We start from the raw sequence: 25,873 nt of genomic DNA on the forward strand, positions 1-25,873 counted from the left end.
TGTATATACAAGACACAGGGTGCCAAAATCAAATAGAGTGACAATAGGGGATAAACTGTAGGATAAAAATGAAAGAAAAAAGAAATAACTTCCCACAGTACATTAAAAACAACAACAAAGAAAAACTTCTTGTTTCCATATTTTGGAGTTCATTTCACTTAGCATCATCTTATATGGTCATAGGTACACAGCTACTGAGCTATTGTGATTCTCTGCTAGGACTATCCTAGACATTAACTAATTATTACAAATGAGGGAAACCATGGAGTCCATGTTTCTTTGGGTCTGACTTACTTTACTTAGTATGATTTTTTCCAGGTCTTTCCAATTCCTTATGAATGAGGCAATGTCATTCTTTCTGATAGAGGCATAGAATTCCATTGTGTATATGTACCACATTTTCTTGATGCATTCATCTACTGTGGGGCATCTGGATTGGTTCCATGTCTTAGCTATGGCAAAGAACATTGCAATGAACATGATTGTGCTAGTAGTTTTGGTATGGCCTTGTTTGTGGTCTATTAGGTAAATGCCCAAAAATGGAGTTGCTGGATCATAGGGTAGCTCTATGTTTAGCCCTTTGAAGAACATCCACACTGCTTCCCAGAGTGACTGAAGAAGTTTACACTCCCACCAACAGTGTAGTAGTGTTCTCTTTTGGCCACATCCCTACCAACATCTGTTGTTATTAAATTTCTTGATAATGTACATTCTAACTGGGTGAGGTGGAATCACCATGCTGTTTTGATTTGCATTTCTCTTATAGCAAGCGATGTTGAACATTTTTTCATGTGTCTATTGGACATTCTTATTTCCTCTTCAGGGAAGTCTCTCTTTAAATCTTTAGCCCACGTTTTAATGGGAAGGTTGTTACTTTGAGGATTTGTTTTGGGGTAATTTCATTTTTTTTGAGTTCTACATATATTTTAGATATGAGGCCTTTGTCTATTGTATGGCCAGTGAGGATTATCTCCTGAGGGCTTTCTGTTTATCTTGCTAGCTCTGTCCTTTGCTGTGCGGAAGCTCTGCAGTTCAATGCAGTCCCATTTGTCCGACCTTTCTTTGATTTGTTGTGTTTCTGGATCTTTATTAAGAAAGTTTCCACCTATGCCAAGGAGCCCTAGTGTTTTTCCTCTTCCTTCCTGGAATGTTTTCAGGGTATCTCCTTTTACCTTGAGGTCTTTGATCCATTTGGAATTGATTCTGATGCAGGGTGATATATAAGTATCTAACTTTAGTTCTCCATAAGTGTTTAACCAATTCTTCTATCTAGTGTATCTCTTTCTATATAAATAACCTAACTGACAGTAAATAAAAGAACCTACCAGACAATCTGCCCATCTCTGTTCTTACTATGAACTTTGTATTTTGATGAAATAATACATTAAATTATCAACCCAAGTCTCACCTTATATTTGATATAAGCATATGATGTAAAATAAAGCAAGAGGTGTCTTATTAAAATACCCATTCTCAGTTTGTGTTTGATGTTTTTGTTTTGCTTATTGACTTTCAAGAAAATTCTTTATCTAAAGTGCTTTCATATTTTGAAAATCCTACATTTCGTATGATCTCTCAAGAGGTGTCTAGCCATTAAAGGACTTTCATGACACTTTCTACAATGGTCTAAAATCTGACCCATGCCTTCAAGTCATGTACAATCTATCTGTGAAGAAAAGACTCACAAGAAACAAAGGGGAATATTTTCCTAAGATGGAAATCGGGAGCCATAAATCTTACTAGGAGCCAAAAGAGATTGGCTATTTGGGGAAATTTTACAACGAAGATTTGAATTTATGTTGGTCTTAAAGAATAAGATCAAAATTAATGGAAAGGAGAGAACTCCAGTAAGAATAAAATGGATAAACAATAAGAAGAAGGTAAAATGTGCATAGCTCACAAGAACACAGAAGAGAGAATGTGTGAACAGTATTACAGGTACATTGAAAATTAGAGTTTTTAATACAAAATATTAAAAAATTGAGTGAATAAATTGTATGAGATAGTGAGTTAAACTCTACTTACAGGATTTGAATTAGAGTTCAGAGGATGGAAGAAAAACTGATGTTAACTATTTCAATTCTCACCCCTGTGGTTGAAAGCATGAACACATTTTGCCTGGCCAGCTCCAAGCCTGAAAGCAATGTAAACAACAATGTAAGAAACAATAGTAATAATGAACACCATGTTGCATTATAGCATTCCACTTAATCATCTCAACCCTGAAAGTCCTATCATATTTTGCATCTTATATTTGGATATCCTAGTAAGAGGATGTGAAAGAACAAACCCACATTCCAGAGCTAACAGCTGGGAAGACTGAGATGTGTGTGTGTGTGTGTGTGTGTGTGTGTGTGTGTGTGTGTGTGTGTGTATGGTGTAGGGGAGAAAGGGGAGGTGGCAAAACAGCAGCAGCTATGCTTTTAACTTCTAAATACATGTGAAGATGAGATTGGGTAGGACATAAGAAAATAGGGTAATTTTTTAAAAGACTAAGTCTAAAGCTTACTTACAAGTCTTATTAGTTGCATGGAGGAAGAGCCAATATATTTCAGGTTTGAGATACAGGGAGCCAGGATGATAGAGGAAGCATTTGCCAGTTAAGGAGCCCTGGCTAGGAGCTATTTATCCACTAGAATAAAGGTATTTCTGTATTTTAACAACTCACATGGCTGTTGTAGTATATAGAGAGGAGAAAAAAAAAAAACAGTCCAGCATACGTCTCCATCTCTTCCCACCACACTGTTCTTCTTAGACCCCTTTGTAGCCAAGAAAATGCAACCCCACTGGTGAGATCAAAAAAAGCACCAGCTGGATGAAAGGAGCCTTGTTTTATTTTCTGCCATGTGGCCATATGTCTCACACCTGGCAAGGGAAAGGTGGAAACTGAAGGGAAAGAAAGAGAAGGAAAAGAGAAGTTAGAAAAGCTAGAGTAATTGATTGTTTTATGTTATCTTAAAACAAGTCAACCAGATATATCTCCTCCCGTTCCTAGCAGGCTGCATTCCACCTAAGAATAAAGGTGGTGAGATGGTGATAATGTCACTAGAGAAGCTGTTTAAGCAGAAAGGTTATATTACAGAGAAGTTAAAAGCAACAATGGGCTGTGAGTAAATCTCAGTGTAGATAATTAGCTTTTGCAACACTGAGTTTTATTATATTAATGGTATTTCAAAAGTAAAGTATAAATGATCAATTATTCAGACACAGAAAAGGGTAGGAATAAATTCAAATCTTCAGATGAAGCTACCATTCTTTTTGAAATTTTGGAAAATTTAGACTGGCTATTATTGCAATTATTTTTTATCTTAACAATACTTTCTAGGACAAGGAAAGGCTTTAGGCAGTCACGTTCTAACGGCACAAATAAAATCTTTTCTTATGAGATTTTAAGTTCAATATGCAGGGTAAGAACTTTTTTCAATTGCATTGATCATTTGAACTCTAGAGCTGCTGATCCTGAGGGCACATATTTTGCTCCTCGTTAACCATAAAAAAGTGAGCATGGTATAGCACTTATTTTAAAAGCTATTTTCCAAAGATTGAATATGAAAAACATGGTCATTTTCTACAATTTGGACATGATTTCTTTTATTTGCATGTAATTTTATAAATGATGATTTCAGATGGCTCTGCTTTTAGTCATAACCTTGTAAAGGGGTAAAGCAATGTGGGGAGGAATTTGAAAATGGTAATTAAAAAAAATATGTAACTGTACTTGCAACCAAAGGTCACATCGGGATGTTGGAAATGACATCATCAGCCCTTTGGTGACTGACATAGATCCACAAAGAACTCACTGGTCACAATCTGTAATGACCACCTGAATGATTTTACAGATACATTATTTCCTAGCCTTCTATCTCCTCTTAGTGAGAGACCTATATATTTTTATCCACAAGAGCCACCCCTTTCCTTTCAGCTCCTATTAAATGCAAAGTATAGGGTGAAGTGTCGAATATTTTTAAGTAAAAGAAATCTAGTTTCTCCTCTCATTGTAGCCTTTCTTCTTTCTTTTGTCACCTTCCCCCCTAAGTCAGAGTACTGAAATGAGGATCATTTATTTCCACCAGAGAAGCCACTGTCTTCCTCATAAAATATTCTGTTTTCACTGCTTATGGATGCTGATCAGACAGCTGACCCATGTTGGGCTGAGAAATGTTTCTCTTCTGGAAAATGGAGAAAGGGAGCCAGAAGTATGGGCCTAATGGTAATATCCTGACATGAAAATACGATGAATCAGTGTTGATTATGTCACCTCCAAGCAGAATAGTCTAGCCTGCTGACACAGAGATGCAGGGGCACCAATCCTCAAAGCTCAGCCCTGATGAGATAAAGAAGCGAGTGGCTGAATGTCCTGCACCAGTTCCATACCCTCAGGCCACACTTTCTGCTATGGGCTTCTTTTATTTATTTATTTTTTATTATCAAACTGAATTACAGAGAGGTTACAGTTTCAAACCTTAGGCATTGGATACATTTCTTTTTTTTTTTTTTTTTTTTTTCTTTCTTTTTTTTTCTTTTTTTTTTTTTTTTTTTTTTTCTCAAATTTTTATTGTCAAACTGATGTACAGAGAGGTTACAGTATCATACGTTGGGCATTGGATACATTTCTTGTACTGTTTGTTACCTCGTCCCTCGTTCCCCCTCTCCCTTCCCCCTTTCCCTTCCCCCCTCATGAGTTGTTCAGTTTGTTTACACCAATCAGTTTTGCAAGTATTGCTTTTGTAGTTGTTTGTCTTTTTTTACCCTGTGTCTCTCTAATTTGGTATTCCCTTTCAATTTCCTAGTTCTAACACCAGTATACAGGGTTTCCAATATACTCAGATAAGATACAGAGATAGTGTAGGTACAACCACAGGAGGGTGATACAAGAAGATCATCATTAATTGAAGCTACAGTTACACATGGCACATTGAAAGTAGTAACAGCTGTGATATAACAATTGTTTCCATAACCTGGAGTTCATTTCACTTAGCATCATCTTATGTGTTCATAAGGGTATAGCTATTGGGCTCTTGTGATCCTCTGCTGTGACTTGCCTAAACCTGGGCTAATTATTCCCAATAAGGGAGACCATAGAGTCCATGTTTCTTTGGGTCTGGCTCACTTCACTTAGTATAATTTTTTCCAAGTCCTTCCATTTCCTTACAAATGGAGCAATGTCATTCTTTCTGATAGAGGCATAAAATTCCATTGTGTATATGTACCACATTTTCCTGATCCATTCATCTACTGAGGGGCATCTGGGTTGGTTCCAGATTCTAGCTATTACAAATTGTGCTGTGATGAACATTGTTGTGCTGGTGGCTTTACTGTGATTTTGTTTGTGGTCTTTTGGATAGATACCCAAAAGTGGGGCTGCTGGGTCATAGGGGAGTTCTATGTTTAGCTTTCTGAGGAATCTCCATACCACTTGCCAGAGTGGCTGAACCAGTTTACATTTGCACCAGCAATGAAGTAGGGTTCCCTTTTGGCCACATCCCCTCCAACAATTGTTATCACCCCAGTAAGAATGCGCTATGGGCTTCTGTCTGCAAGTGTTCCCAATACCTCTGGGCTTTCCAGGTACACTTTCTCCTACTGGTTTACATTGGACTAAGTTTACATTTCTATTTTGGAATCAAATTTTCCTTGTTTAACACATGCCTCCTGAACTTCAGATCACAATAGAAAACAAATTCAAGGAGAGATGATCAAAATAGTACTAACAAACATCTTAATTCTACTTTATCTTTTTCCTCTAACACTACAATATCTAGTGATCCAGATTTTCTAGAAGGGTTATGGTGTTTAAAAATATTATTGCACTGTAAGTAAACAGATAAATAGATGACATATACATACATAAATTGATACATAAATATATAGAGATGGCTTGGTAAATGTTTAACAAATCAGTTCACTGACAAAGAAAAAATATACCCTGATATGCAGCTTTTGCTAATTTCTATGGTATGACTATCTTGATTGTGGCTGATTTCAGGTATAATTGATCCAGTACAAGCATATCAGAACTTGGGTAATCTAAATGTTTTGAAACTAGATTTTGTTTACAGTTAACTCTTGTCCTGTTATGTATAAGGTATATATATATATATATATATATGTATATATATATATATATATATATCTGAGGCTTCCTTATCTACGAAATCAAAATGAATAAAAATAATCTACCCCATAAGGGATGCTGAGAGGACCAAATAATATGTAATATACCTTGTACCAAGCCAAGTATAGTAGAAGATATTCAATTAATAACACAAGTTATTATTGAGGGGATTTTTTGAAAGTTTTAGTAAGGACCGATTTTAGATAGCAGGATTAGGATAGAGAGAAAAGAAGGAAGAAAAATGTAACCTGGTCCCCATACAACAAATGAGAGTTAGAGACTTCATAATTGTTTTTATTATGACTGCTTGTCACAGGAATGGATTAGAATATAGAGTCTTTGTAATTATTACATTTCTTGAATTATCTTAAATATATTACCTGACTTTTTCAAACACTAATGTCCTTACCACTAAAATAAAGTTCTAAACTATAATTTTGCCTTCTAGAAAGTGTTTACAGTCAAACCATATGTATATGAGAAAGGCAGGTGGGGGAGCAAAGGAAAAGGGAAGAAAAATGGTATCCATAAGGTTGTATTTTCTCTCAAAATACTTCTTGAAGAGGTAAAGTGTTCAGGTGTAAGGCTCATCTTTGTGTCTTTGCAGCTAGCACCTTCAAAAGCTCCTATACTACATTGCTGGAAGGTTCTGCCTCTTAAGTGAAATATCTCAGTGGCCTGACTAAAAATACAAAGATGAAAAAAATGAGAAGTCTAAAACCTGTGAAGAAGCTGAAGTGCCTTCTCTTTCCCATTCATCCAGGAGCAAAATAAACATGTTGGTCCAGGATTAGTAATTGCCCCATGGAAATGGTATGACCAACCTCATGTTACTTTCTTTCTCTGCTTTATATCCCCCCAAACATATGTGCACAGTCACACACACACACACACACACACACACACACACACACACCTTAGTTCACTTGTAATGCATGCACAAAGAATAAAAGACTGGTCAAAATGCAGTAGATTGATTTATCTATGTGTTGGGAGGAGTAGAACATGAGAGTTTAAGTGAAACCTTAAATCTACTCTCTTTTCTCTGGACCATAAAAGTAAAACTATTCCCGCTCTTTTTTTCTCAGAGGAAACTACTTAAAGGAAGGTGGGAACTCAATTTAGGAAACAGGGAAAAGAAATACACTCCTAAAAGGAATAAAAACATTGTACCAAGAAAAGTGATTTTTAAAAATGGAAAAGTAAAGAGGGAAACAAAATAAGACAAGAATGGAAACAAGGAAGCGATTATAGGCTCAAAGAGATGTGAGAAGACTGGAGGAAATGAAAAGGAGGAATTCATGATGGATGATTTTATAATTGATTTTCTTCCTTCTCCTACCAGATAGCTTATGCCTGAGAGAGTAGTTGTCAGTCTATTGGTGGATGCATAGTAACTGAGCACAGTTCACATGGTTGTTAGTAGGGGTGTAGGCCCTTTCTGTTTTGTAGAAGCAAAAAGAGACAACACCCTGCTTAAAAATAAAATTTGCATTCAAATAAACCTAGAAAGCAGGAGAAAGACAAGCTGTCTACTGTATCCCATTTACAGTCCTGAAACATAAGAGCCAAGTACCCAGAATATTCTGGACAGATTAATCCTTGCTAAGGTCTATATAAAGATGAAAAAATGCAAAATTAAAGCAATTCTGTCACTTAAAATAAAGAGCAATTACTTAGGGGAAGAAGGAAACCAAATAAGGTGGCAAGAAATTCCTCTGATTTAGCAAAATTCATAGAAAGGAAAAGATTTCCTGTAAGATCTGTTATATGAGCTGTAATTCTCCAAACCACAGATGCAGTATTTGATTGGGACCTTTGATCAACTCTTGTTAAGCCTGTTGCTCCTTCTCATCATTGCTATCACAGGATAAAATTTCTATGTTCTGGCACAGGCATATAGCACCATAAAGAAGCACACTCAACTTCTTTGAAATTGGGCTCCAGATTTAGTACCAAATGACTTGAGCCTTATCTTTGGGATCTGGAAAGTAATATTTGTTTACAGCTTAAAATACACCATTTGCAAATGAAATGATCATCCCTGAATCACAAAGCCATAAAAATGTGCTCGCTGGGGAAAATCAAATTGGGAATTAAGCTCACTTGCCATGAACCTGGAACTATCCTTACAGTCAATTTAACTACTTTGACGGAATGAGAAGGTACACACTTAAATACAGCAAAAATTAAAGATAACTTTTGCCTGAGTTCTTCCCAAACACTGAGGAGCTAGAGTTTAGTTTTCCCGTCCTACCCCATTTCGACAACAGGAATCTAGATCTTCCACCCGCAAGTTCATAGCAGAACACAGAAAAATTACAGCCAATGGACAAATTGGGAATTTAAAAGCTAGGAATCTGAAAATTAAGGGCAGGAGAGAAGAAAAGGTGATGAGCCCATCTTTCATGATAGCCAATAAATCTGTGAGCTCAACACATCTGGGACACAAGCTAAGCTCTCAGAGAAGATGAAAATGAGGAAGGCTTTCTCTCCCCTTCCTTTCAAATCAGATTACAATGTGCATACAAAAAGACCTGCAAATAGAAATAAGAAAATTCCATTAACATGATAATGATATCCTGAATGACCTGAACAAACAAAGGAGATTGGAACTCTGGATGTAATTTGTAGATAGTTGCTGCTTCCAGGTTTTTATTTTTATTTTTTGAGTGCCTGATTTGAGGGTTTTAGAAAAGACTACCTGTGCCCCTGTTAAACTTGCTTGATTCTACCTGTCAGAAGATCCTTACAGAAAAAATTAATTTTAAAAAGTATCCTTTGAATCTTGCTGATAGATTATTTCTACTTCCATTAATTAAACATACATATATACATATGTAACACATATGTGATACATGGCATACATATAAACATCACATATATATGATCTATATATAATCTATGTAAGATATCTATCTATAAATAGATAAACAGAGAATAGATAGTCAAATAGATAGATAATGTCTTAGGCCACTCTATTTGTTAATTGTCCCTTTATTCTGCAGATATTCTATGTTCTTGATATATTCAACATACTGGAGTCCCCTTTATAGATTAGGATTCAATTTCACATCCTCACAAATTGCCCTTTCAGAAATGAATTGCAAGGAATCTCACCCTATTATACAAATGGACTAGTGCCCTGAATCTTTCTTTGAAATCTCAGTAGATGCCTCCACACCCCGGTAACTTCCATGTTGCATGCCTGGAAAAACTAACATCACAAATTATACCAAGATCTGCCATCAGCCTGAAGAATAGCTAGGCATTGTTGGTTCATGGCTTTAATGTCCTTTGCCTATGTAAGTGTGCATGGTGAAATGAAGCCTGGGTAAACAACTTTCAATGCCTCCTCATGTGAGCAAGGCACCCTAGAGGCTCTTTTCTTAAGGAAAAAAATGTTTCAAATGTGGTTTTTTTAATTTATTTATTAATTGAACACAAATTTTTTTGACAAGGTGTTGTGCAAAAAGGGTACAGTTACATAGTAGGGCAGTGTGTACATTTCTTGTGATATCTTACGCCCTGTTTTTCTTTCCCTTCTCTAGGTCAGGTAGACATATATACAATATACAATGTATCAAAAACATATACAGTAGCCACGTGGCCAAGCCCAAGAAAATTCGCCTGGGGCTTTAAATGTAATGTCGATATTAGACAACATGTCGACAGTAGTCTTATATGAACGTACATACATAGCTTTTGAGCTATTGTATTCCACTGAGAGGTCAATTTTTGACCTTTATATGTTGAGTAGTTGTTTGGTTTTAGTTACATACTGTTGGGTCGCTGCCCCAATCCTGTGGGAAATACCATTTGACAAGCAGTTTTTGGTTTCCCAGACTTGGTCTCTACTGTCTCTCTGTATCCCTTTCTTAACAGTCATACATATATCAGGGAGATCATGCCCCTTTGTTTTCTGTGTTCTAGGCTTGTCTCTCTCAACATTATTTGTTAGAGTTCTGACCATTTCCCTGCGAATAACAATATTTCACCATTCCTAATCGCTATGTAGTATTCCATTGTGTATAGGTACGATATTTTTTGGATCCATTCATCTGTGGAGGGGCATCTGGGTTGTTTCCATATTTTGGCTATTGTGAATTGTGCCGCGATAAACATGGAAGTACAAATGTCTTTTTGATATCTTGGGACTTGCTGTTTAGGATAGATGCCTAGGAGTGGTATGGCTGGGTCATAGGGTAGGTCTATATTGAGCTTTTTGAGAAACCTTCATACTGTTCTCCGAAGTGGTTGTACTAATTTGCACTCCCACAAACAATGGAGAAGGGTTCCTCTTTCCCCGCACCTCCTCTAGCATTGTTGTTGCCTGAGTTCAGAGTATAGGCCATTCTAACTGGGGTGAGGTGGTATCTCAGGGTTGTTTTTATTTGCATTTCCTTAACTACCAGGGATGTTGAACATTTCCTCATATGTTTCTTTGCCATTTTTACTTCTTCTCTTGTGAAGTCTCTCTTTAGCTCCTTTGCCCATTTCCTAATTGGTTTATTGGTCTTGGAGGGGCTTAGTTTTTTGAGTTCTCTGTAGATGACAGATATTAGGCCTTTGTCTGTTGCTGTGTTGGTAAAGATCCTTTGGCTGTCTTTCTGTTTTGGTGGCTATGTCCTTAGCTGTGCAGAAACTTTTTAATTTGTGGTAGTCCCATTTGTCGAATCTCTCCCCTATTTGTTGTGCCCCTGGGACTCTATTCAGGAAGTTCCTTCCTGTGCCTATAAGTTCTAGTGTCTTTTCTACTCTGTCCTTCAGTAGTTTCAAGGATTCAGGTCTGATATTGAGGTCCTTGATCCATTTTGAGTTGATCTTGGTGCATGGTTATAGGCTTGGGTCTACTTTGAGTTTTCTGCATATAGCTGCCCAGTTCTCCCAGCACCAGTAGTTGAAGAGGCTATGTTTATTCCATTGTATGTCTTTAGCTCCTTTCTCGAATATCAGCTGACTGTAAGAGTGTGGTCTGGTATTGTGATACCTCCTGCACTGCTTTTTTGCCTAGAATTGCTTTGGCTATTCTAGGTCTTTTGCTGTTCCATATGAATTCATGGATTGCTTTCTTTATTTCCGTGAAGAATGTGACTGGCATTTTGATAGGGATTGCATTGAATTTGTATAACAATTTGGGCAATATGGCCGTTTTCACCATATTGATTCTGTCTACCCATGAGCATGAGAGGTCTTTCCACCTCCTTGTGTCTTCTTTGATTTCCCTTATTAGATTTTTATAGTTTTCATTAAATAGGTCAGTCACGTCCTTGGTTAAGTTGATCCCTAGGTACTTTATTGTTTTTTGGGCTACTGTAAATGGAATTGTTTCCATAATCTCCTTTTCTGTTTGTATATTGCTGGTGTACAGAAAAGCTGCTGACTTTTGTGGATTGATTTTGTATCCTGCTACTTTGCCAAAATGGTTTATTAGGTGTAGAAGTTTGGGGACTGAGTTTTTTGGGTCCTTCAGATATAAGATCATGTCATCTGCGAATAGGGATAATTTGATTTCTTCCTTGCCAATGTGGATCCCTTTGATGTCCTCCTCTAGCCTTATTGCTATGGCTAGGGATCCAGCACTATGTTGAAAAGAAGTGGGGAGAGTGGGCATCCTTCTCTTGTTCCTGAGTTTAGGGGGAATGATTTAAGTTTCTCTCTATTTAATATGATGTTAGCAGTTGGTCTGTTGTATATGGCTTTTATTGTTTTGAGGAATGTTCCATCTATTCCTGTTCTCGCAAAAGCTTTTAATAGGTATGGATGTTGTATTCTGTCAAAGACTTTTTGGGCATCGACAGAGATAACAATGTGATTCTTGATTTTAGTTCTGTTTATGTGGTGAATTACATTGATTGATTTATGGATGTTGAACCATCCTTGTGACTGTGGGATGAAGCCTACTTGGTCATGATGTATAATTTTCTTGATCAGTTTCTGGATCCTGTTAGCTAATATTTTATTGAGGAGCTTTGCGTCTGTGTTCATTAGTGATATTGGTCTGTAGTTCTCTTTTTTGTTGGGCCTTTGCCTGGTTTGGGAATGAGTATGATATTAGCTTCATAGAATGAGTTTGGGATTTCTCCCTCTGTTTCTATTTCGCAGAAGAGTTTGAGGAGTATTGGTATTAGCTCCTCACTAAAGGTTTTGTAGAATTCGTTGGTGAATCCATCTGGGCCTGGGCTTTTCTTTGTTGGGAGGTTCTTGATTACCTCCTGTATCTCACTGTAAGTTATTGGTTTATTTAGTTGATTTCTTTCTTCTTGGTTCAGTTTGGGCAGTTTATACTTCTCTAAGAATTGATCCATTTCTGTAAAATTATTGTTTTTTACTGAATAGAGGTTCTGGAAATAGCTCCTTATGATTGTTTGAATATCGTGTGTACTTGTAATTTTTCTGGTGGAGTCCCTGATTTTACGTATATGAGTCTCTTCTCTTCTTTTTTTGTAAGTCTTGCGAGGGGTCTGTCAATTTTACTTATTTCCTCAAAGAAACAGCTTTTAGTCTTATTTATTTGTTGAATGGTCTTTCTATTTTCAGTCAGATTTATCTCTTCTTTAATCTTTGTGATCTCTCTCCTCCTAATCATTTTAGACTTGGTCATTTCTTGTTTCTCCGGTTGTTTTAGTTTCATCATGAGGTTACTCACCTGCTCTGCTTCCATTCTTTTAATGTGAGTGCTGAGGGCAATGATCTTGCCCCTCAGTACTGCCTTAGCTGTTTCCCATAGGTTTCTTTGTGATGTGTTTTCATTGTCATTGTGGCTTATGAATTCGTTGATTTCATCTTTAATTTGTTCTGTGGCCCATGTATTGGATAACAGTGTGGGGTTTAGCCTCCAAGAATGTGTATAGCCTCTGTGGTAACCGTTGTTATTGAGGGTTACCTTTAATCCACTGTGATCAGATATAATACATGGGATGACGTCAATACTTTTGTATTTGCTGAGGTTCTTTGTGTGGACTATGACATGGTCTATTTTGGAGTATGATCCATGTGCTGCTGAGAAGAAGGTGTATTGGGTCTCTGTAGGGTGGAAGATTCTGTATAGATCTGTCAGATCCATTTGGGATATGGTGTTACTTAGGTCCTGAGCTCCCTTGTTGATCCTCTGGGTGTTGGATCTGTCTCTTGGGAAGAGTGGGGTATTTAAGTCTCCCACTATGACTGTGTTTGCATCTATCTTGTTCTGTAAGTCTGTGAGAATTTGCTTGACATATGTGGGGCCTCTTTTGTTCGGTGAGTATACATTTATCACCATGATGTATTGATTCTGGATTTTTCCTTTTATTAAAATGTAGTGTCCTTCTTTGTCTTTTTGAGTTGATTTTAATGAAAAGTCCAGCTTGTCTGAGATCAGGGTGGCTACACCTGCCGTTTTGGTCGGTGCATTTGCTTGGAAGATCTTGCTCCATCCTTTCATTCGGAGCCTGTTTTTGTCCCTTGCTGTAAGGTGGGTCTCTTGTAGACAACAGATGCCAACTTTTTGTTTGCGGATCCATTCTGTCTGTCTGCTCCTCTTTATTGGAGAGTTTATACCATTTAATTCAAAGAGATCAAGGATAGAAGTGTTTTTTCTCCTTCCATTTTCTTGTTGGGCTGTTTTTTCCTCTTTTTTTTTCTTGTCTTTAGTGAGCTGCTCTTTCTGTTTCTGTTTCTGTCTGTGTGTCCTGTACGATCTCTGTTGGGTGGGATTCCCCTCTTAGAATTGGCTGTAGGGTTGGTTTTTTATTCACATACTCCTTTAGATCCCCTTTGCTATGGAAAGATCTGGTTTTCCCTTCAAATGTGAACTCCAATTTCACTGGATATTTAATCCTAGGATGCATATTGTTTGCCTGTAGAACTTGGATGGTGTTCTTCCACTCACTTCGAGTTTGGTAGGTTTGTGTGAAGTCTGCTGTTATTCAGATCCTCTTCCCATTGTAGAAAATTTCTTTCTTTGTTTTGGCTGCATTCAGAATTTGCTCTTTATTCTTGAGATCTGAAGTCTTGAATATTATGTGCCTTGGGGTGGCTTTTCTGGGGCCTGCCAGGTGTCCTACAGGCTTCGGTTACCTGGATGGGGTCCCTTGTGAGATTGGTGAAGTTTTCTGCAATAACTTTATTGAAAATATGATGAAGCCCTCTGCTCTGGTATTCGGCTCCTTCTTCTATCCCAATTATGTGCAGATTATATCTCTTGTCTTTGTCCATTAGTTCCTGGATTAGTCTGCCCTGAAGTTTCACCGTTTTTTGGAGTGTGGTAATTTTCTCGTTGTTGTCGGCTGCTTCATTGTCCAAGAGAGAGATTCTGGATTCAAATATGGTCAATTCTTTGTGCTGTGGATTCAATTGCGGAGTTTATGGATGTCAGAGAGCTATTTATGGTTGTCAGATCAGCTCTGATCATGGAAATCTCTTCCTTTAAAGAGTTGTATTTTAAATCTATTTTTTCATGCATTTCACTTCTCAGGATGTTAAGGTCTTCTTTAACAGAGGTTTGCATTGTATCCATTTTTGCTCCTATTTCTTTCTTGGCTTCCTGGATGTCCTTCAAGACTTCCACTCTAAACTCCTGGAATTGTTTTCTGATGTCGTTTCTGACGCTTTCTATCATTTCTGTTAAGATGGCCTCATTTGCTTTTTTAATTCTCCATCTCCTCTTCAGTCGTCCTGCTTTTTGGAGCTGGCGAGTTGGCTTGCCCTTTGATGAACTGTGTTATATTTCTTTGTGATTTGCACATCTGGAGATCTGTGAGTGGCTTCCCTGGTTTGGTTTTGTGCTGGTTCCTGCTGGTCTGTCAGTGGGAGCCTTGTGCCCTGGTGTCCTGGCTCTGGGTTTGGGTTTGGCTGTTGGACCTTGCTTCCCAATGGGTGAGCGTGACCTTCTTGGTTGTTGCTGAGGTGGTCACTCTCCTTGCACTTGGGGGCCGGTAGGTTCTGTGTCTTTCTCTGCGGGACAGTGTCCTGCCGCTGTGCTGTGCCAACTCTAGCGTGCCCCTGTTGGGGGTTTGTTGGTTGCTAATTCAGCGTGGCGTGGAGGCTTATCTCTTCTTTGGTTCTTTTTTCCACTCTGTATCTTGGTCTGAGGAGCTCACCTCTCAGGCAGTTCGTCTTCTATGTGGACCACTCTGGGGCCGGTGTTGTTGTGGTGCGGCCCACCCACTTGTGCAAAATGCGCCAAACTCAGTGGGCACGGGCCGATGGAGAGCTCTGCCCTCCTGTGTAGGTGCACCTACCAGAGCCAGAGCGGGCGTCTGTTGCCCCGCCCACTTGAGCAGGGTATGCCTACCAGAGCGAGACCCGGGTTGTTGGGTTGTGCTTGTGCCCTCCTGCAAGTCCGCTGTGGGGGGCGGTATGTGTGGGGCCCAGTGGGATCAACTGTCCAGGCATGGGTTAGCGCCCTCAGACTGTACCTCCGCTGCAAGGGGTGGGGACGTGATCAGGCCCAGGTGTCCCTGCTGTGCTGGTATTGCCCACCAGCGCCAGTGATTATAGTTGTAAAGGTCCGAGAGGTCCAGGCACCTCGGGTGGGGCTTGCACTGCAGGCCGTCCCCCGGCCCCTGTTGGGAAGGGGGCAGGGCCGGTTGGGCCAGTTCTAGCTCCTGGGTGGCCTTGGGACTGCTCCACCCTTCCCCTGCTAAACTCCTGTGACTTCCCCGAGCCTGATGGGGCCTTCCCGCCTGATTTGGGGGTTCTTTGTTCCCTCGGGGTGGAGAGGGGTAGGGAGGGAGATCTAGCTTCTTTGTAGGGTTTGGGTCTCTGATAGCTGGTGTCCCGTTGGGGGAGGGGGGAATGGGGGACTCATTGGTCCTGGATTGTGTGTGTGTCCCGCGCAGCCGTTGGTCCTTCGGGTGTGGTGAAAGGTCATGGTGGCATCCCTGGCTCTCCCCTTCTGCACCGTTGGGTTCCCCAGCCACTTACGACCGTTCCGGTGTGGACCTGAACTTCCCGTCGCCATCGCCGTGTGTCTTGGTCCACGCTCTCCTTGGTGTCCGTGGAGTCCTGCTGTCTGGACTCTGCGCTCCCAGTGTGAGTTTTCGGCAGTCCGTCTGGCGATCGCAGGTCCCCTTTCCCAGCCTGGCCCTGTTTGGGCCAGGGTCGGCTGGTGGGGGGAGGGTGCCCCATAGATTCTCTGGCTCCGTGTAGGTTTTCGGCTCTTCTTTTTTGCTCCTTTTTGTTTTCCTGCATTTCTCCACTCCTTCTGGCTGCTGGTTTTGCTGGGTTCTTGATGGGATGTTGGGTGCTGGAGTTCCCAGTTCGCTATTCAGTTGGAGCGAGTCGGGGTGCCTCCCTACTGTGGTGGCGCCATCTTCCCTCCCCCATCTTTTTTTTTTTTTTTTTGCTCATTAACTGGAGATGAGTCTCACAGACTTTCCTGCCTGGGCTGGCTTTGAAGTATAATCCTCAGATCTCACTCTCTTGAGGAGCCCGTTGGGGCTGCGGGCCACTTGTGCTGCCGCCGCTGTTCCTGCTGCTGCTGCTGCTGCTGTTGCTGTTGCTACTACCACTGCTGCCGGGCCCGGCGGCGCCTCCGAGATCACCTTCGAGCTGCCAGACAATGCCAAGCAGTGCTTCTATGGGGATGTCGTCCAGGGCACCAAGTGCACGCTGGAGTTCCAGGTGCCTCAAATGTGTTGATAGTTTTAAATTCTTGAATATGAACTGTGTGATATTGGCCAATCCCTAGGCTGCTCTCAAGGTAATTTTACTATTGTCCCAGTGAAATGTATTTGATTTTTTTAATGGTCTGAAAATAACCACAGTCTCCTTTTCCATAACTTTCAGTTTGCTCCTTTACTGGCTAGGTTGCATGGTTTTTATATCCTCTCACTCTGCTTTTGCTCATAATTCTCACTATAAATCTGGTTTAAAAGCAACCAGTTATACCCTTATTGCAGCTTGAATGCTGTTCTGTCTTGAAGTTTCCTCCATCAAATTAGACCATTATGTTAAAATTCAGCCGTATTCAAATGACCAGGTAATGGACAAAATGCAGACCTATTATTTGCCAGAATATAGTAGGAATGGCTTCAATCCAGTTCCCAATGGCATTGTTATTCCCAGGTGAACTTTCATAGCCTGATTTTTCCTGCTTCCATTTTGTTCTGAACTTCCACTGCAATTGTTCATTAAGATCTGCTTACAGCATTTTGAACTTTTTCTAACCTTTCAAAAGAAAATACTTCAAATTCTTCACAGAAACTAGTTCATAAAGCTTAACAACTATGTGGTCAAGGTTAGTCACAACCACACCTCACTCCTGGTACCCATTTTCAGGTATTTGCCATCATGACAAATACCTAAGAAATGGAGCATAAAGAAAGAAATACTTGGGCTGGGGATATAGCCTAGTGGCAAGAGTGCCTGCCTCAGTATACCCGAGGCCCTAGGTTCGATTCCCCAGCACCACATATACAGAAAACGGCCAGAAGCGGCACTGTGGCTCAAGTGGCAGAGTGCTAGCCTTGAGCGGGAAGAAGCCAGGGACAGTGCTTAGGCCCTGAGTCCAAGGCCCAGGACTGGCCAAAAAGAAAGAAAGAAAGAAAGAAAGAAAGAAAGAAAGAAAGAAAGAAAGAAAGAAAGAAAGAAAGAAAGAAAGAAAGAAAGAAAGAAAGAAAGAAAGAAAGAAAGAAAGAAAGAAAGAAAGACTTATTTTGTTTCATCATTCCAGAGAGTCCAGTACGTTATGGTGAAGAAGGCATGGAGTAGCAGTTCACACATGGCAGCCAGAAAGCAGAGAAAATGGGAAACATGAAGGGACATGATCCAGTAACCTACTGTGGGGGACGGCTATGTCTTTAAGAGGGGATGGCTGGCTCTAGCCCGTCCCACTCCCTTCAGGCTTCAACTGAAAGAGAAGCCAGGCCAGCCCCCGTCCCTCAGGGGTGAGCACGTGTGTCAGGATGGTGCCAGTTGAGCCAGAGGTGGAGCCAAGAAGTCTCTGCCTCTGTGGAAAGTTCCGTGACATCACCGTGATGGACACACTCGTAGCCTATCTTTGGCTCCTGGCCAGTCCCTCTCCTTCGCGTGTTATTACTGGTATAAGACTGTTAGCCCCTCCCTTATTAAACTCAGAACACCCCTTGAGGGTTCTCTGGGACCCCACGCACCCATGTCTTCCTTGGGATGGGGATGGGGGCGTCCTGCCACCACATGCTAACCGAGGCTGCACGTGGCCTTCGCTCCCGCAGTTAATCCCTACTGGACAGGGGATGCGTTGAGGGTGATAGAGGACCACACAAAGAGGCAGAGAAGCCCAGGACCTCCACGCAGATGGTGGTAGAGCAAAGCCCGGTAACCTACTTCATCCAGGAAACCACTACCTTGCACCTTTCACTGCTTCCCAAAGGTATCCTCATATTACAGAGACATGTGTCCTATGTCAGAGTTCTTAATTTAATTATCTCTTGAAAAGCCTTCATGGCTACCCTTAGAGGGGTTTTTGTTGTTGTGTTTATTTATTTGTTTGTTTCTTGTGCTGGTCCTAAGGCTTGAATTTGGTGCCTAGGTCCTGTCTTTGAGTTTTTGTGCTCAGGACTAATATTTACTACTTGTGTTACATCTCTACTTCCAGCGTTTTTGGTGGTGAATGGGAGACAAAGAGTCTCATGAGCTTTTCCTGCCTGGGCTCGCCTTAAATTGCAATTCACAGATCTCAGCCTTCTGAGTAGCTGGAATTACAGGAGTGAGCCACTGGCATCCTACTAAAGGTTTTTCTCTATGAATAAGCATTTCTCAATTCAATCAACTTGACAATCAAGATTAACCATCACAAGACCCAAAGGGATTCAGCACTGAACACCAGAGGAGAAACCAGTCTGCTCTAAGACTCAAGGGTATCATAGGGTTTAGAAGATAAGTTCTCAAGAATGACTCCTGAATTTGAGCCATGGTTCTCACACTGTCCAACTGTGAGAAATTTACAAAAAAACAAAGGTTTCCTTGCCTTAGCAATAATATTAGTAGTCTCATGCTAATTATACAAATGATAGGCATGAGAGATTATGCAAACTATATGTATATGTATATATAAACATCATGTTGCACACCATGCACAGACACAATTTTTGCCAATTAAAAAATAAAAATAAATATGCCAATTAGTAAATGCAAGGTACTTAGAACAATAAATGAAGCAATAACCAATGTTGACAATTATAAATCATAAGTAGATTTAATACTACATTATGAAAGCTAGAAAAGGATTCATAAGCAAAAACCCAGCCACAGAACCTAAATTTGTATGCTGCTATGTCTCTTAATTCTATTTGTCTCTATCTAGGAACAAATACCTTCAGTCTACTTCCCTTCTTTTTCCTTGGAAACTACTTTTAATAAATCAGAATTTCTCAACTGAAAATAATTTTAAGCACTAAAATTTAACTTATAAATCATTACCTATAAATTTTTATATAGTCTTGTCAATTGATTTGTTGAAGAGTCACATGCCTATTTTAGAAACACAAATGTTTTCTCCACCATAAGGTTAGGAAATCTACTGTGCATTGAGTTGATGCAATCTTGAAGATCAAAATGTCCCAGAGGATCCTTTCCTGGTTATCTCCTACTCTTACTGAGAAAGAAAGCAGACACATTCTTGACCACAGGGATGTGTTTAGTAAGAAGCTCCTAACACCAGTCTGTAGCTCAGTGTCCTGCCACATTTCAGTAGATGGACCATGAAACGCAATAATTTTCTCTGGCCCAGCACAACTAAAATTAGACTATTAGCTAATGCAAAAGCACTAGCAAAACAATGTTGCATCTGTTCTCAGGACTATATCAGACAATCTGCTTTCACCAGTTGGCTTTGATGCATTTTAAGTTTAGTAGACATGGGCCTAAAGAAGCTAGACCACAACTTGACATTAAGCTCAAAGAGTAAGGAACTTGCCAAAGGTACACAGATGCTAAATGTGAGGCAAGTGCACTGGCCTGCTCTACCCAGTACACCATGCTGCTTCTCCCATCTTTGCACCACTTTCACAGGAAGAAAAAGAAGAGATCTTCCTTGAAAAGTGAATTGCAGAGAGTATCACATTCTGGTTTAAAAGCATTTATAGTAAAACTGGCAATTTTCTCAACTTTATACACCCTAGCATATTTTGGCTCCCATTTCAACTAATCAAATATTTCTTCAGAAGCATTTCCAATGCATAAACCTACCAGATACAATCTGCCTTCTCCTAAGAAAATTCAATACATAAAATTCTGCTTACAAAACAGATAAATCAGTTTTAACTTTACAAAAGAATTTGCCACATAATTTTTTTCTTTTAAAAACCAAGTTCCCGATACTTGTGCACAGTGATTCATTTTACAAAGTTTTTCATATACATGCAAAATTTAGAAGGAATAGCAACTGAGACTGGGTTTAGTATCTTATAGAATTGGATCATTCATAATCTATCTCATTAATTCTCTGTGATGATATTCATCATCTTCAGGGGAAAAAAAAAGGAAAGAAAATTCTACTTCCAAGAGTGACTCCAATCTCTTGTAGCACAAACTCCCCAACCTGAGATACATCCCAAAGAGATTTTGCTAAAACATAGCTTACTGTGCTCTGTCCCCAAGCTTTCTAATTCAGCAGATCTATGATGGATCCTAAGATTTCATATTTTAACAAGTCCTTGGGACCTCACCTATGGACCATTGTTTAGGGAATTTCCAGGGGAGAAGAACAAAAATTCTCCTGAAATATTCTTCCTCAGTTTTCAAACTGTGCTGAGATATATTCTACTCATACCTGCTGACTATGATAACCAAGAAATAGTTCTTTCTTCAACTATCTACTCTCAAATCACTTATTACCACCTACCCTGATGCTAACTCAGACACGGTTTCAAAATGAAAGAAAAACCTGACCACACAGTTCAGTCAGTACTGAGATTTTAAAAACTCACAAGTGGTATACTCACAAGAGGGAAGTGGATGGTCTTTCCTGTTGTTGGGGAAACAAAGAGGTTTCTCTGGGCTACCTATTCCCATTACGTCTTAAGATTTAAAAAGAAATTGAGGTCTCTACTTCAGTTATCAGCACCTTGATGACAAAGTTCTCCAAAAGCTGTACAATGTTAAAAGTTGTAAACTAGATGAAAATACATATTACCTTTATTGATCACTTACTATCTATAATATCTTAATACAATTTAATCTACATGATACCCTTACTCCACCAATAAGATTAAGTCTCTTTTGCAAATGTAGCCAAAAGCTGAACAGAAATGGCTCAAGCAGTACTGTTGACAAGTGTCAGGTTGCCTTGAATCCAGATTGTGAGAAGCCAAAGTTCCCTCTTTTACCTCATGTCAATTGTAACATATTCTCCCATTTCTCCCATTTCTCCAGTAATAAATGGTCCCCAAATTCAGAGGCAGAGCACTTGTCTTTGTCCTTGTGCTAAGATGGCATGTATTTTGCTGTTCCTGCCTAACAAATGACCACAATTCTAGAACCTTGAAACATTATCCATTTCTCAACTCCCAGCTGTGTTCCATCAGGGCAAGTTAAGCTGGGTTGTGTGCTCAGAGTATCACAAGACTGACATCAAAGTGCCAGCTGGACATGGCACTAAATATCTTGGGATAATTCTACTTCCAAATTTATTCCTGTCGGGATGGTTTCAAAAAATGATACCCAAAGAATCATGTGTTAAAGACTTCTCCATCCTGTGGCACTGTCAAGGGGTGCCGGATATTTTAGGGCCTCTTGGGCCATTAGGGCTATGTCTTGCAAGGCAATTGATTGGAGGATCACGGTTGTTCATTTTTTGTTTTTATTCTTTTTTCCTCCTTAGCCATGAAGTGAGGAGTTTCCTTCAACCCTATACTCCTGTTCTGGTGGGCTCCGTATTCCCACTAGAAGACTAAAAGCAGTGGGTCTGACTGATCATGACCTAGAGCCCTGTTCACAAGTTTATTAATTATCTCAATGATTGTTATAGTAACAGAAAGCTAACTGACATACCTACTGTTGGCCATCAGTTATTAGGAGTGTCAATACTGAAATCTGTATTTCCTTCAGGATTGTCAGCTCAAGGGCCACTCACAGTTTCTAGAACTATCTCCATCCCTGTACTGTGTCTACCTCCATTCTCTACCCAGCCAACAATGCATCAAATGTTTTTAGTGCTTATATCTCGGAGAAGTCCTGTTTTTTTCTATCAAGGTAAACAGAAGTCTCTGTTTTTAAAGACCTCACTTTGATGGGGTCATTCTGTCCCACGTAATAATCTTGATACTTTTTGGTCAACTCACTTGAACCTTTAATCACATCACCTTGTGAATTCCTTTTCAAAGTGTTACCTTAGCTAATGCTGGATTGAATGACTAGGGACTCCCAGAATGCTGTAAGGAAGGACATCTGTGCATACAGTCTTATCCCCCTGTCTAAACAGGATTTTAGGAACAGTTTTTCTATTCAGTGAACAAACACCCTGGGGTTTTCCCTACTGCTTTGGTTTGTCATGATCATTGGCAAGCCTTATGTCTGAGTGGGAATATAATCTGGAAGAAGAGCCAAGATTCATGGTTTATCCAGACTAAGTGGTGATTCAGCTAATAAGGCAAATATCTAGCTTATTGAAGAAAAGTTTTTCTTCATAAATCATGTCCTTTGAGTGATCATTATATCATCATTTTATGTGTGGAAATAATCTTATACTCTACAAGGAGATTCTTTGGGGAAAGAACTGTGTCTTCGATATCTATTTTTTCAGGAAAGTTCCCAGCACAGCTTTAATATCCAGAAAATATTCAATATATTGATAAATTTACTTACCCATATGGCACTAATGAGATGGTAGGTAACATTGCTTATGATTCATTAGAGAGTCAACACACTTTCCTTTCCTTTCTCTCAGGCTTAAAGACTAATGAAAAATTCCTTTCTCTTTGGAAATCAAAATCTATAGATATTTTACATATGTCCATAGTATAAGGTGAGTGCCTTATGACTGTAAGGGAGGAAAATGGTCATACCATACTGTTTCCTTTATGGTTGAACAGTAAGAACCTTTGGGCTCACAAATTTAAAGTTTTGTAAGGCTTGTTCAATTATTTGATTCCAAAGTAAAAACATTATGAGTTAGAAATGTTCCTGTCAAGAAACTTAATACATTTAGATGAAAACTAGAGAATTACACCAGCAATACCATTGATTCTGGCCTCTCCAACCCCCCAGCCCTGTCCAGGATAGTTAGAGGAACATTCATTTTGAGACACAGTATATCTCATAGAAGAAACAAATTGTTGTAAACAGGGGCCTGAGCTTGCGCACATTATAATGAATCAGGTATTTCCTGGCCTTCAGAAAATCACTGTATGTATGAAGAAGTGCTTCCTTCTCAGTAGCAATTTGGTGCTGTGGCACCTTGGAACCAAGTAAACCACTCTGCAATGCGGCCTCTAACTCTGCTGATTACTCACTTCTTCATCCGTACAATGCACATAATAATACTTATTTTTAATTTCTCCAAAGATTGGAGATAATGGTAAATAAGTCACATGATACAGTTATCCACTCAACAGTTGCTACAATTATTATTTTCTTGTAGATACTTCACACCAATTGATAAAAGATTATCTCATCTATAGGATCTACATACAGTATTTGAGTTTTCCTGCTTTCTCAGTTCTGGGCAATCTTTTTTCTTCCCCATAATTCATGTAAAATCTCTCAAACTTCCAAATTCAAAGAAAATAAATAAATATATAACTGTTACATTAAAGAAAATAAATATGGAACTCTTTTAAGTCATGATGATAGGCTGTGAACCATTCCTACCACAGCACATTCCCTGCGCCTTGTGTGATCTTGCATTAGAAGGTGGACAACTGGAGGACATTTGTGTTGCCATCCTTCTTCCTCATTTTGGTATTCAACACGTACAGAAGTATAATAATGTTCATCAGAACCACTGCCTACATATTCTACATAAAAGAAAAATCCAATTGGTGTTACAGAGCTCCTGGTCTTAAGAATCTCTTTCTGCTTCAGCTGATATATAGTGTAAATCTAAAACTTATTTAAAAACCTGTCTGGGTAAGACAGCTTTTAATTAATCTTCTCTTAGTTTTTTTATACTATATAGTACCTGGAAGATGCAAGATCAATCACCAACACATTGTAATGTCGAGTTGTGAGACAGAAAGATAAATGAGCTATCAAGCTTAGCATTTTGATAGCTAAGTTAATTTAAGTAGCTGCAAGAACATACTCTAGATTGGTGGATAAAGTTGTGAGCTAGGGCATTGCATGTTATAACTGTGAATGTGGTATGTTATTAAGGAAAACAGGAATTTGCTACTTTCTATCCTTTATGAAAACTTCCAGCCAAGATCAGTGAAGTATAGATGGGTGATAAGGCCATATTGCTAGTTCTGTGAGACCAATTAGGGCAGCTTGATTAAATCAGACTTTTAATTGAGCACTGTTGACAAGGTCTGGGCTAATCTGAAGTTACTCACTGCAGGATGCATAAGGAAGAGCTTGGCCAAGAAAATTAAACTTAATTTAAGAGAAGAATTTGAAGATTGAGATTTGTGGGACTACCAAGATTTTATAGATCCGAAATTGTATTTCAAATTGTGTTTTCTTAATGATAGGAATTTAAAAATGATTCTTTTCCAAGAGAAAGAAAGAGGAGGGGGGAGAGGGAGAAGAAAAGGGAGACAGAGACGGAGACAGAGAGGGAGACAGGAAAGGGAGATAAAGAGGGAGAGGGAAAGCTCCATCTCTGGAATATCCATTTATGAAGAGATGTTTCAATCCCTAAGAAATAAGAATAGAACTACCAGCCGGGTCCCTCAGAACTACTACTCTAAATTATAATAAGGCTTTAAACAAAAGAAAAATGCTTCAGGAGTCACTAGAGAAGTATTTAGATATGTTAATCACAGCTATTAAGGAATATCAACTTTGGAATGTCACATCTATTCAAATAAGCAACTGTAAATGGAGCCTTTTTGAAAGGTTTTCTTTTCCTTAAAAAGATAATGAAATCAAATTGCTATGAAGGAGAGAAACCAACCTCTACTCAACTCCCACACTCAGCCATCCCTAACTAACCTAAACAGACGCTTTTCACCAATTTCATTGTTTCATTTGCTCATCCACTTTTTAATAAATATGTAAGCACCCACTATACATAGGCCAGGTCCTTTGCCCTGTCCTATAAACCAAAATTAATAACAAGTTGCAATTAGTGTGTTCAAGAAGTCACAACTTATGTGCAGTTAGTTTTGAAATGGAGTCTGTGATGGTTAAATTTAACATTTCAACTTGACTGGGTATCAAGAATGACAAGATAGTTGGTTAAACATTCTGGGTAAGTCCCTCAGGATGTTCTGGATGAGTTTAAAATTTGAACTGGTGAACTGAGTAAAGCCTGTGGCATTTCCCAATGTAGGTGGGCCTTGTCCAACCTATTGAAGGCTGGAAAACAAATGGGGAAAAAAATACAGAATACAGAAGAATTCTCTCCCCAACTTTCTTCCCCGCCCCCCTCCCCTACTTTCTTCCTATCTTGAAGCAGGAATATTAGTCTTCTCCTGCCTTTGGGCTCAGAGTAGGACTCATACCAGAATATATGGTGTATGATACAATATGATATATATGTATAAAGTAGTGTGTGTGTGTGTATGTGTGTGTGGTTGGGTGTGTAATTTGGTTCTGTTTTTCAGGAGAAATCAGAATACAGTACGCTAAGTGAAAATGGAAATCACTGTACCCATCCATTTTATCATTCCAACCACAGGACATCTCGGAATT

The sequence above is a fragment of the Perognathus longimembris genome, chromosome 5 (assembly GCF_023159225.1).
Source record: "Perognathus longimembris pacificus isolate PPM17 chromosome 5, ASM2315922v1, whole genome shotgun sequence".
NCBI lineage: Eukaryota > Metazoa > Chordata > Mammalia > Rodentia > Heteromyidae > Perognathus > Perognathus longimembris.